The sequence below is a fragment of the Amblyomma maculatum genome, chromosome 6 (genome assembly GCF_055883805.1).
Source record: "Amblyomma maculatum isolate TAMU_Amacu chromosome 6, ASM5588380v1, whole genome shotgun sequence".
Lineage (NCBI taxonomy): Eukaryota > Metazoa > Arthropoda > Arachnida > Ixodida > Ixodidae > Amblyomma > Amblyomma maculatum.
The window spans coordinates 150311458-150325721 of record NC_139349.1 but is presented as its reverse complement, the minus strand read 5'-3'; the positions used below and the strand labels follow the sequence as shown (position 1 = coordinate 150325721).

The window sequence follows — 14264 nt, the reverse complement described above, 5'->3', positions numbered from 1 at the left end:
TCGCAAATTCTAGAGATTATGCGTTTGACAGCGAGTGCTACGGATGTCGCCACGTTATGCTGCATGGTGTGCTGGCAAAACGCTCCCACGTGACATCACGATACGCCCGCTGGCGTACCACGCATATGATCCATCGTTTAAATGTTATGTGCGTCATTCGACTCCTAAATATTGATCGAAAATGGAATAGGCCAGTGGACCACAAGAAATAGTTTCGGCCGTCGGTATCCAGCGATTGTCTCGTCCACATCTTCGTTGGTGCGTGCTCCGTTCCCTAGAGCTTGCAGTGGCACACGTGCGCCTGTTCGAAAAGCACGGTTTTGAATATAGCTTCTCAGCCACTACAAGAAACTCGACTGCAAAAGGACGACGTCGCGCAAGGAGTACAGATGAAAAAAAATCGTTTACGATAGGCCGATGGGTATGTTTCGCTGGGCTAGATTCGCCTATACTCGCGGACGTCAGAGAGATTTAGCTTGCAGGAGATGTGTAAACGTACACGTATACCGGTTTTCCGGACCACTCTTGCTTGCGCTCGCTCATCGACAGGGTGGGGACAATAGCGGCCACCTCGCCTGCACATCTAGGTTTGTACATCTTCGGCAATCTAAATCTCTTTATTGTGCCTGTAATGATAGGGCTAGGCAGGAAGGAGAACAGACTAGCTCATTCAGCTCCCCCCTTCATCCCACTGCACCCCTTCTGCGAACAATACATACATCAGCAGGGAGACAAAGGCATACATGCTTCCCTTTCCTACCTAGCTGTGCATTTTCTTCCTGTGTTATGCATACATCAGGGTTCCTGTTTAGTATTTACAACATAACTGAAACGACTTGCTCATCACATGAAATTTGTGTGTAGAGGCAGCAACAGAATGCTCCATTCACTTCCGGCAATGTTTGTTTCTATAAGCAAAACATAGCACATAACTTGGGGCAGCCATTTATTTGCAACTTCTGCTGAATTTGTAAGCACGACCTTCAAGAGACACCACTGCGCATTGCATGATGGTCGCCTGCAAGGAAATAAGTTGACACAGATACACCACATGTGGGATTTTTGTATGAGAAAGTGGAAAAAAACTAGTGCACACAAATACAGTTATCTGGTCTTTTTACTTCCCAATAATTCACGTTACATTCTGCAGGCGAAGTGTCCCGATAACGTAAACAGACTAAGTAAGACATGAAAGCTTCCGTCTGATGCTGAAATGAGCGAGGGCAGCAATGTTGCAGATGCATAAAATGCACAACTCAAGAGCCATTGGCGTACGAAAAAAATACAGTCTATCACTATAAAGGTGAGGTGATAGAATAGTATTCTGTGCTGCCACATTACACGAAAGCACACCATGCATGGTGAAACAAATAAATTTGGGGACAATGTTGCAATGCTTGTTTCAATGTTTCATCAGTTTGCCATGAGAGAACTTGACTGCAAACAGGTGAAATCTTAATGTATATGTAGCGATTACAAAAAAAGGCATGGTGTGCAAAGTATAGTGCTATCAGATGACTTCCAAGGCGTATGCAACAAGCTGGCCACTCCCAAAGGATGGGAGAGAAAACAAGAAAATAATGGGCATGTAAAACGAGGACCTCGTGTCAAACACAATTCAGCACGTTTGGAATAAAAAACACAACATAAAATATTGAACATATGCTGCCTTGCAATCTAGAATAAAAACAAAATATTTACAGTACCAGAAAGCTCCGAAAAACTGAGACCACATTACTGCCCCATATAAGTGGGCCCTGTAAGGTTTATATGTGGTGCTTTGTTTTGGGACTAACTAGAAAGCTAATTATAGCATGTGCATTAAGAAATTAAGCTTCAACATCTTATCAACTAAGCAAGAACACGCAACCTATAAGTTGTGTACTGTAGCTTTCTTTAAAACTAAGTAATAATGTTACAGCAAAAATTAGCATATCCTGTATAAGGCTGTGCCTAGCCCATACCCATGAGACTGTAACAGGAAAGGTAACAAAAATTTTAAATATACCCTAGCAGGAAAGGAAGAGAACAACTGGGCTAAGTTCGATGGTCAGTGCTGGCCACACAAATGGTTTGTAAGGGTAACAATAAATCCCAAGGGAATGCAGGCATGGGCTAAGGCAGCATACAGTGAGGTGCAGTAAAATACTAGAAATATTGCAGAGATCAGGCTTGCAGCAAAACTGCAACAGGCACTGAGATCACAATTGGCCACTGTCCTCCAGTTGATAGAACCTGGCTGATGAAAATAGAAGAGATATCAACACAGATCATAACTTCCAATACATAATTATTCAATCATGCACTCCTCACAAAAGACAACCCATTCTGAGCTATTGCAGTGATTACACAGTTCTCATTGGTTGAATCAACTATTCATTGTCATGTAGGGCCTGTCACGAGAAGGAGGAGGATTTTGACAGGCACTGCAGTGGTTATACAGTTCTCACTGGTCGAACCAACTACTAAATGACGTAATGCCTGTCACAAGGAGACTTGTGACATTGTAGTGGTTACACGTTCTCGCTGGTTGATCCAACTACTTAATGTCACGCATGGGTACGCCTCGAGAAGCATTTTGGAGGAGCATTTTGGAGGAGCATTTTGGAGGTCATTGTAGTGGTTACACAGTTCTCACTGGTTGAACCAACTACTCATTGTCACAGAGGGCATGTCATGAGGAGAAGCATTTTGGCAGTCTTTGTAGTGGTTACACAGTTCTCGCTGGTTGAACCAACTACTCAATGTTATGCATGGGTATGCCCAGAGCAGGAGCATTTTGACAGTCATTGTAGTGGTTACACAGTTCTCGCTGGTTGAACCAACTACTCATTGTCTTACTCGGCATTTCAGGAGGAGCATTTTGGGTCATTGTAGTGGTTACACAGTTCTCTCAGGTTGAACCAACTACTCAATGTTACGCATGGGTACGCCTAGAGGAGCATTTTGAGTCATTGTAGCGGTTACACAGTTCTCACTGGTTGAACCAACTACTCATTGTCACAGAGGGCATGTCATGAGGAGGAGCATTTTGGCAGTCATTGTATTGGTTACACAGCTCTTGCTGGCTGAACCAACTACTCAGTGCCATGCAGTGTGTACCATGAAATAAGAGGTGCATGATGACAGCCGTCACAGTGGTTACAAAGTTGGCTGGTTGAACCAACTTTCTTATGAAACAAAAAGTGCCTTGATTGTTTCGTCCATTGGCACCTTTCCTGCTCCGAATATGCAAGGCTCACTCGATCCTGTGCAGACATTGCCTTCTTCCTCTTAGAAGTGGCTTTTTTGAGTTGCGTTTGTTCAATGGCAAGTCTATTCCACTCTGGCCGGCGGATTTCCATTGAGCGAGTTGCTCGCGGGTCAACGATTTCTGGAAGAATGCAGTCTCTGTAGAATCGAATCAGAAGTTGCTCCATTTTATTCCTCCAGAAATCGGCATGTCGCAGTAACCGCTGCACATGGATTCCTCTTGTGGTGTACACAACGAAATCACAGAACCGCCGCCTTGTAATGTGAAGCTGGCCCTGAATTTGATAAAAGTACTGGTGAGACTGCGAAAGAGAAGGAGCAGTAGTGATGTCTACGTTTCCACAGATCTTTCGAGCAGCTTCAAGTGGATCCTGATCTTTTGTTGTGTACGGACATTTTACCTCCACAATGCCATCATCACCAACCAGACAATCTGGTGAAGCAGCCAGAAAACCATGATCAAGGTCTACGAAAAGACCACATGGCTGTACTTCAGTTTGCATCTCTGTTTTGTACAAGCTTAATGCTTCTTTCTCATGGTGTCTGCCATGCTCCAGAGCTGCAGTTGTGAAGCTCTTTCTGTGCACGAGGCCCTTGTCAAGTAAATCAGATGGCGTAGAGTCCTTCCTCTTACAAACAGCATGGAAGTATGATGCTGTAAGGCGATGCTGCCTCTCAGCATGCCAGGCTGGATTGTAAGCCTGACCCCGTGTTGCCTCTTCTATTTGCTCACGCTGTTTCTGATCAACCTGCAAGCTCTGAAGCAGATCTGTAGTTTTTTTCAGAGAACTGCTCAGGCAGCATATCTGGCTGCTCACAGTTAGGCCCATAGTGAATCAAAGGATCACAGGGTGTGGGGTCTTTGCGTCTAGGCTTTTGATGATCACAGTCCTCAAAAAGCCGTTTCCGGTGCAATCTTTTCTGCACTGTTTGTGCACTTTTTTTGTGACATACTTTTTCATGACTGCTACCGGGCTTTCGTTAGTTGCAGCCTTAATAGCTATGGCATGCCACTGAGGCCCGAGTTGAAAACTTAGTCCAACACCCTGACACCGATGCTCATAAGAACCCTTCTGGTAGCGGTTTATCTGTTTGCCCCCTGAAAACTTGGCAACAAGAGACATGTAGTTTTCAGCAAGGTTGCTTGTGTCCCCTGTCACAAGGCGGGCAGCCTTATCAGCAATCATGTTTGCTGCAGTCATTATCTTGACTTTGAGCATCTGAGGAATGCACTCCCAGGCATTTTCACCTTTTGTTTCATTACAAAAGTAGCGTTTGAATTTGTTATGGCAGCCAAATATATGACTTGGCCCATTCAAAAGATCAGCTCTGCTCTATCAGCTTTTGCCTGTTCTCTTGAGAACCCTGAAACTCCCTCAGGGAGCGGGCATAGTGGCCGATTGCCTTGCGGGCACCATTCTTGATGCGCTTTATCCTAGGCCCGCTTAGAATGCTGGCACTTCCTTTGCACTCTTTCACAACACCGTACAGCCGAGTTGTATAACATTTCACGGAATGATTGGCACACTCACTCTTCTTTATGAAACGACCGTAGTCTACATTGGTACTGATTTGGTTGTAGATATATGAATCACCATCTCCTATGAAGGCACGGTATTCCAGGCCATGCATCTCTCTGCTCATTTTGAACCCTTCCACAGTGATATCTGCTTCCATAGCACCTGAGCTTGCAGTCCAATTTTTATAGCAAGCATGCTCTTTGACCTCCTTCTGTTCACTTGTGTAGTACTCATAGGTACTACACAGTTTGTTTCTCACAGCCAGGTAAAGCAGCTTTTGCGTGCGTTCTCCAATGACTACTGCAACCCCAGAATTTGCTGAATATCTGTGGCCATGGCTTCTGTGTGACCAGATGCCGTCAAATACTACAGTGATGCATGGGGTGGTCTGATCCTCACAGAACTCACCTGCTTCAGCAGCCAGCATTCGCTCCTCCTGGCCAGCTTCGAGCATCTGATCAATGAGCACATTCTTCCAATGTTGGAAACAGAACAGGTGGATCATATGAGTAAAGAAATTACCACACACAAGACATAGTGCACAAACATTGTAAAGTGCACGTTAATAGGTGATTCATGCTTTCGAAGTGCAAATGACAAGTACAAAAAGACAGGCCTTGACAGAAAGCATGTGGTACATATCTCCAAGTGACATGACCAAATGCAAGCCCTGTGCTTCCACACCAGCAGCTTGCATGTGGTGGACTTCCTTGTGCATTGTTTACGACCTAAGCTTCAGGCTTCTGTTTGGTGGGAGGAGCTAAGTCAGTTACAAGTAAGGCGTGCAGTAGCAAATGACCCAAAGAGAACTGGTTTCAATCCTCTACCCAATGTCTATTGCCTGCTTCTGTGATGCCACTATGTAGGGTCAGTGCCTCATGTTTACTCTACTACTTCGTCATTGTCACTTTTACTGTTTGAATGTACAAATATGCCTCTCAAGTACATCATTTGTTGCTCAACAGCAGTTTAGTTATCTCTGCAAAAAAAAAGAAAGAAATTTGCAGAAGTGTCTTTACAGATTCTGCTGTTTGAAAGGTTGTGGCATCGTATACAACATACCACTGCTTTCCCATGCCTCAGTACAGGTTTTACATTTCGACTACAACACCAGACTATTGCCAAAGAGGAACACAAGCATGCTTGTATACGAGTAAGAGCCCATGTCTGACTACCTATAAATGCTTTCCTCAGCGCTTTCTCTTTTATACATTATGGTATCACGAGCTACAACACTGAGGAAAGCAATGCTAACAGTGCAAATATGTGCTAAGATTCCCTTTCATGCTTGCTGTAAGTCATACCTGTGGACACGTGTGCTTACAGTTATGAGGCAAAACAAGGCATGCAGTGCAGAAAAAAGAGCAGCCTATTGCTACCATAACAAGTTCAGAAGCACGTTTTCCGCTCCTCCCCTCAAATGCATGGTTACCTGGGGTGTCGAGCCTGTTTCCAAAGACACTATTAGTAATGAAACATCATCATCATCATCATCATCAGCCTGATTATACCCACTGCTGGGCGAAGGCCTCTCCCATATTTCTCCACTTAACCCGGTTCTGTGCTAGCTGCCATGAAACATACCATTCTTTATATTATTATTTTAAGCTATATTTATATCTTTAGCAAAATGGATGGGCAGGTAGTAAAACACGCAAAAATATGCTTCCTAAATGCAGAGATATCCAAGAAGCTTTGTTCATTTCACGTATGAACAACTATCCTCAAACGTCAATGCTTAGAATTAATGCAGACATGCCGAGAACATTTGTAAACAATAGTTTGAAAAACAAGAAAAACATTTTATAAGAATATGCATCCTCCTACCTTTCCAATGCAGTCCTCCCAGCGCATAAATGCTCCTTTGCTCATGACTGGGACTTCTATAACTGACATCACCTCCTCCATGTAAAAATGACCACACCCTATGCTCATAAATGCCCAGACAGCAGCATCATTGACACCAAGCTGCAGGTTGTCTCCAAGGGGCGTTGGTTCTTGAACAGGGTCTGTAGTGACCTTTCTGACCTCATCACAGCTACTGCACTGAAAGGTCAGCTCAGACCACAGTCCTACTTTTCGCTCTTTTTGAAAGACAAAGCCTCCTTCTTTTGACTGAGGACAATTATGAGTGTCAAGGTGCCGTATGGCAGCGATGAAGTGTGTTAGTGACACCACCCTCCTTCCCGCCATGGCCCGAGACTGGCGTCTCCACTGCGCTCCCCTGTGTTTCAAAGGAGACGTCTGGCAAGGGCTCGTTGTTAACTCCTTCTACATCTGTGAGGCCCATATTAGGTTCCACACGTGAAGCAGTGCCCATTTCTGCGCTATCTCTGCTGGTGCTGATTTCTGGCATGGCTGCTTCGCTCCTGAAATATAAAGTTAACTCTTTTAGTGGTAAACATATGATGGCTTTCCTAAAAACTCATGGGTGTACTGCAGTGAAATAAACCTTACAAATGAAGCCGACAGGGGTCTTGAAAGGGAATTGGGAAACATGCAGCCGCCAAAGGCAACCGTTCAGTGGTATCACGAAGTAATGAAACCATAAATCGTTGCCCATGCTCATAAGCGTGAAGTCTCATTGACTGTAGAATAAACAGATTGTCCATTTATTGCAAATTCCGTAGAAGACATGTGGTAAAGCTGTTTCGTACAAGTCCTTGCGGTGTTTCACATCTAGCGAATACTACCCTCACAGAGTAGCTATGGTCTACTTTCCCCTTGTGACGTTTTTATAATTTGTGTAGCATTGGACAGGTGTTTTGCATTAGATTCTACATTCTGCTTATTTTTTCATTGCGCTCATATGTTGTTATACTTAGCAATAGTAAAAGCACAAGGGGCATAAAAGTGATAAGAGCAGGTTAATTATTTTCACACTTCATCTAATTTGTCTTTGGGTGGCTTTTGCTTTCTACTAACCCTGTAATGTGAAATAGAAATGATGGCGATCAGTGTTCTCGAGTCAGCCTAATATTTATGGACTGCAGCCATGATAAGGGTTTATCCCGCCGGGGTGGCGCAGTGGTTACGGCGCTCGACTACTATTCCCAAGGACGCGGGATCGAATCCCGGCCTCGGCGGCAGCTTTTCGATGGAGGCGAAAAGCAAGGCGCCCGTGTGCTGTGCGATGTCAGTGCACGTTAAAGAACCCCAGGTGGTCGAAATTTCCGTAGTCCTCCACTACGGCGTCTCTCATAGCCTGAGTTGCTCTGGGACGTTAGACCCCACAAACCAAACCAAACCACGATAAGGGTTTGATGTTCGCAAGGCTAGTGCGGTAGACCTGTACGACTACAAGTGTTTATCCATGCAGAAGTAATTATGCTTTCCGTAACTAAATTAGTGCAGGTTGGTTATAATCGCTCATACCATGCCCGCACACACTGTGCTGTTTTGGCAGTTTGCATCATTTTTTGACCTGGGGTGCCTAATTTCTCTACCTCTTGGTACAGCCACTGAGCCACACACAACATAAAATCAGGGCTGACCCATATTGATAATTGTGTGCCTTATTCAAGGCAGGCTTTGTTCTTAATTGTGTCAAAAGAAGTGCAATGGCTAGTGCACAGAACACAAAGTTATCATCTGGGGAACAAGGGTGCCTATCACTTCCATTGCAAGTTTTGCTCTCTATGCACTTATTCAACACTTCAGCCGATAAAAGTCAGCAGAGGTGAGGCTTTTTTCACCGCTACTTCAAAATGCGATGGGGTGAATAACAACTTTTCTTAAACATCTGATTTTGTGTCTGCAATGTGAATGCGTTCTTCCAGCAAAAGACGAGAAAATCATTTTCACTGAGCAAGAAAAAATCTCGGCATTGACAAGCACACTTCTCCTGCAACAGTTATGTAATACATATGAAAAAATTCGTCTCGACGTCCAAGACTCAAAGTATATTTCTCTGAAGCACAAAACTGGCCATAATTGAGGTTTTACTCACGTAATGAACCCAGTTTTGTAACAAACAAGTTTGACATAATTTGAGGGGGGCCTTCAATATGCGAGGGGAAAACTTCCAATCAACATTTCTGCGAGTCAAAATGTTATGTCTGCCCGTCCGCCTGCTCACCCGTCCATGCGTACACCCGCACGCGCAGGCCCTCTCGTCCAAATACAGCGTGATGTTATCAGTGAGCTGCCGTTGTCTGCGCTGCGGACGGAGCGAAACTGCGGTAATGAAATCTAGTGCGTAGATCTCAAGGCAAAAGTGGGTTGATTACGCGAGTAAGTAAACTACGCGAGTAATTACGGTACGTGCATAAAGATAACAAGACTACAAAACGGGACGAAGAATGAAAAAGCAGGTTTACCTCATACGGCTCAAGCGCACAGTTTTGAGGTGCGCCCGTTGCTTCCTCGATGTTCTGCAAGCCGCTAGTCGACTCCCACCCATGGCTTTGCAGTAATACTGCAGTCGTAGTGATTCAAGCCAGGCGACGATACTCACCGCACCTCACACTAACACTCACCCCCCAAACAGCAGTGCAAATATCAACAAGCAAAACGCTTCACCAAGGTATATGTACTATGGCAGCGAAGGCTCCATAGAAGCCCATACGTACAAAACATGGCGGCTCGTGGGCTCCAGCGACCAATGAAAATTGGGGGGCCATGACGTCAAATTACGTCACGCATACGTCCACTTTGGCGTGAATTATAAATTAAAAAAAACGCCGCGTTGCATTGACGAGCCTGCATCTTTTGAAGATTGTTGCCTTTCAGCGCGCGCCAACCTTTGTCATCTAAAAGAACTCGAGTTTCTGTTGTTTACCCCCTTTTTTATAAGCAGTTGCTCCAGCACAATGAAAGTTGTTGGCAAAGGTAGCGACATTGAAAGGCAGCAATATTTCCAAATAAGAGACCACGCATGCAAATTCATTATACAAATACAGCTGCAAGTCATGCAAGTACTTTGGCCATTTACTTTGTCCCTCAGCACAGTAAGGTGCGGTCCAGAAACACTGGTGCAACGGGGCAGTCGTGCCCAGTTCGCAACAGAGTATATCAAGTGAACAATTATGGTTTTCATATCCATGGTTTATTGCATCAACCAAAAAAATACCGCAACAAATCACAACAATAAAAATGCATGTCGCAAACAGCACAAACAGTAGCGCTGTTTAAGTGGGCTAATCATTTCAATGATCACAGCCGAGGCATGGAAAAGGTTTGAAGTGCCTGCCACAGAATGAAACATGCATGCACAGGAAACAAACCTATGACAGCTGCAGTTTAAATAAAAATGCCATGAATTAGTAAGTGCATCAAAACATACGTGGAGCATAGAGCACTGGGATCACTTTTCACATTTAAATGCTTCGGCAGAAAGTATACAGCAGTTTTCAAGGCAATTTCAAGGTTGCACCTTTCCAGACAGCTTTAACATCAACAAACGTGTTTAACACAGGAGCATTTGAGCATACATTGAGTCTGTGTGCAACCTCCAGATCTGCTCACCGGTGAAAGTCAGCTGGGAAGCGGTAAGACATCGACGGTTGAGTCCACGCTGTCGCAGCGTGCCACAGAGCATCGCTTCCTCACTTTGTGCGGGCTCATCTTGCGACAAAACGCTAAGCGCAATACAATGCTGCAAAAATACTTCGAAGTGCCCGCACCACGAAGGGGACGAAAGCAAAAAAACACTGCTGCAGGGGATATTAAATCTCACCAAACGGCGACAGAGCAGCGACCAGCAAGAACGTCGAAATCTTCGCAAAAGGGACATCTTAAGACTTGCGAACTAAATTACGCTTTCCAGGGCGCACCAAGGACCGCACCACAGCAGACGAGTAGCAGACAGCAATAAGAAACCGTTTCGTGCTTCGTCAGCTTCGTTATCTCCGTTGCCTTGGTTACCTCTGGCAGCGCCTCCTGACCGATGCAACATCAAGGGGGTGGAGCGATAAGAGTGTTGCAAGATCAAAAAAAAATAAGAGTGTACTTATAAAATACCTTACCTAATTCACAAGCGAAGTTATCAAATGCCTATTCTTTTTATGTTGATTGATACTTTTTAATTTGTAGTAGTATAATTTCTTAATCTGAGTAGTTGGCCCCCCGACCTCTGGCTATGCTGCGGTACCGCGGAACCGCTTTTGGGCCCAGCATTCGCCACCATTCTACTTCCGCCATGGCTTCACAGCACAAAAGTAGTTATACCGCGGAGAGATGACTGGCTTTAATACTTTGAAGGAGTGTAGTCACGCGCGCCTCTCCTGGCAATTGAATGAACTCACACTTTTGCTGCTTTTACCTAGATGGCGTAGCAGTAAAAACCTTTAATGACCGAATACAGGTGCAAATACGAATTACCACCATGGTTTGTGCTTCTTAGTTTAACTTTATTTTACAGTAATACAATATTAAAAAAAAAGCCAACTCAAACAAGGCTCACGCTGTTGAGTATGACGGCCTTCTCGATTGAATGTCGTGTAGGAAAAATTGATTATATTTGAAGGCTCAGTATAATCGTGCTAATTGTATAAAGCGCAATTTGCGCTTATTTTCACAAATAATTACTATTCTAGTTTCGCCATATGATTCCTAGGCTGTAGAATGAGCGGTTTTTCTGGTCAAGCTATGCTATGTGAGGCAGTGTTACGGAAATCTTCAAATTGGAAAGGTAATTAAAAACGAACTAGCGAATAAATTTCGATGAAACTTCGTGCACTCAAGTATTATAATGTGCGCCCGAAGTGGTAAACATTTTACTGCTGTGCACGTTGATATTCGCCGCGAGATCGACCTAGAGGTGGCGCCACCGTCAATCCGGTAGTGTGGACAAGGTATATATACAATGGTAGCGAAGGCTGGGCCCAAAAACGGTCTAGCGGGACAGCAGCACAGCCACTTTGGGGGGGCCGAAACACTTAGATAATGAAATTCAAAAGCACAAATAAAAACGCTATAATACAACATAAATAAATAAATATTTTAATGCCACGTTTTATAAAATAGGTAAACTATTTTAGCAAAACATTACTCCAAATTTTTAATTTTTTGCAACGTTCTTGTTACGCCCCCTGTTGATGAGTGTGCCGTGCATTTGCAGCTTGACTTTGCAGGCCTTGTTTCGGCACCCAGCCACAGTGGCCGCGGGAGCTCACGAAGCGGTTTCTTATCGCCAGTCTCGAAATGCCCCTTTTGCGAAGTTTTCGCTGTCCTTGCGCGTCGCGTCTCTGTCACAGTTTTGTAAAATTTGCACCCCGCCGCACCGCTGCGGCAGTTTTCTCGGTTTTTGTCGTTTCCTTCGACGTGCGGTTCTTTTGAAGCGCTTAGCGCTTTATTTCAAGATGAGCTTGCGGCGTGTGAAGAAACGATGCGCCGTGGCACATTGCGACAGCATGGACAGTACCGTCGGTGTCAAGCTACACCGCTTCCCGCTGGACTTTCACAGGTGAGCTCGTGTCAGTGTCGTCTGCTACAAGGCGTCTGCTCTAGGTATGCTCCGAATGCTTTCGTTGGGCTGTTCGCTTCTGTTTCTGTAACCAGTTCGTGCGCACGTGGCTTCATTTTTTCGGGGATATTTATGTACTACACTACAGGGCACACACTTTAAGTGCTGAGCTGTGCGAAAGAGGCCCACCATTTGTCTGATTTATGGTGAGTTTCATGCAGCCGGCTATCACCAGCGTTAACTTGATACCGGGCTCTCAGGAGCAACCACGCGCATATTCCACTGACCGGAATGCCAATTTAAAACCAATTGTGCTGCCTGACAAGTCTGAGCACAACACTGTTTAGTTTTCCAACACCGCGAAGCCGATTTGACCCTCGCAACTGGTAGTATCAAACTTCAGCCACCTGTATATGCGCGGCCTTGAGGGTGCTTTAACTGAATTCACTCAGGAGTTCCTGCCTGTCTTGTTATTGCTATTCTGCATATGCATGACCGTTAGGGTAACTTTAAACGCACTTCATTCTCGTCAATCTTAACCATAGAAAAGTATAGCTACCCGCATGCCATGAGGACGAGCGTACGTAACCGCACTCTTAGGCGCTGAGAGCTTGGGGCGAGCATTTACTACCATAATTCAGATATCATGGAAATATAATGTACTGCAATTAGCATTGACAGGAATAATGACGCATTGGCGTTTGGAGTATGCAGCATTCCTTACGGCGCAATTTTGAATAACGTGCACGTTGCATCACGTCCAGGTGCCGAGCGTGGGTGCAGTTCTGCCACAACGTCAGCCTGGAGAAGACACCATGGCAGCTGCGAGACTTGCGGGTTTGTTCCAAGCACTTCGAACCGTCTGCGTATCTGTCGTCAAAAAGGCTGCGACCCGTGTTGATGCGCCTACTTATGTCATGTCATGTTTGCCTCAATTGAAGCTGTCTTAGCACTGTCTTCTATGCTTTTCAATTTCCTACCTGGCAACGTTGTGGAACTGCAGGGCTTTTTTCTATCCGCACTGTGACCAATAAGATGAATAGCCAGCTTAAAGAAACTACTGCTTGAGCTGCCTGTGACGTGTATTTTTTGTTGGTGTGCTTTATCACTGTATTTGTTTGGTTGCTGTAATAAACCATTAATATGAAAACCATACTTGCCGTACACTGTATTGCAAACTGTGCACTTGAGCCTGTGCTTTGTGCATCATACCTTGTACTCAAAAGTACTAGCTCCAGTATTTCCACCAAGGTTTCCACTACGAATCATGCATGATTGCATTCTTAGCCAGCCAAGGTAAGCCAGCGTCTGAAAGTGTTGCTGCCTTTCTATGCTGCCTTCTTTGCCAGTAACTTTCATTGGCTTCCGAATTGCACATTAGCAAGGCCATAACTAGCAGGAACTCGAGCACATTTGACTGGCAAAGGTTGTTGCGCACTGAAAGGCAACCTTCATGAGATACCGGCTTGAAAAGGCGGGTTCTATAAAAAGACCACTTTAAAATTCGCGCTAAAAACATACGTATTCGTGACGTCATTCAACGTCACTCATACGTAGTTGCCCCCCAATATGGCGGTGCCCATGAGCCGCCATTTTTTGGACCAATGGGCGTCTATGGAACCTTCGCTACCATTGTATATCTACCTTGGTGTGGATCGGCAGCCGGCGGCGCTCGCAGAAACGCACGCTGCGTAGGTCTGCTTCCGAGTTTACGGCGGGTTTGTTGGCGATGAAAACGTGTCTTCTGCAGTATTTCTGCAATATTGCAGAAAAAGAGCCAAGGATTTCGCCAATGCAGCAGAAGATTTAGGAAAGCAAAGCACGCAACCACCAGACTTCCAGATTTACTTTGCACGTTTCTTGCGCTGTATCGCGCTCACGCGCTTGGGCCTGCCTAATGACAGCTTTGTTTTTCTTATCGACTTTTAAACAGTTTGCGCGTGTCTCATGCGAGTGAGACTGGCGAATTTAGTGTCAAGCCCACGCAGATACCTGCAGTATACTTTAATTGAATCGATGCAGACTGGTTCATTATATCGTACTTGACTCGAGGATTAAGCAGGTTAAATGTAGCACTGGCAGCGCAC

At 44.9% G+C, this 14264-nt stretch overlaps 1 pseudogene; it reads right to left on the bottom strand.

Moving 5' to 3' along the window:
- Positions 1 to 1953: 1953 nt before the first annotated feature.
- On the bottom strand, positions 1954 to 7794 carry LOC146187030 (uncharacterized; annotated as a pseudogene).
- Positions 7795 to 14264: the final 6470 nt, after the last annotated feature.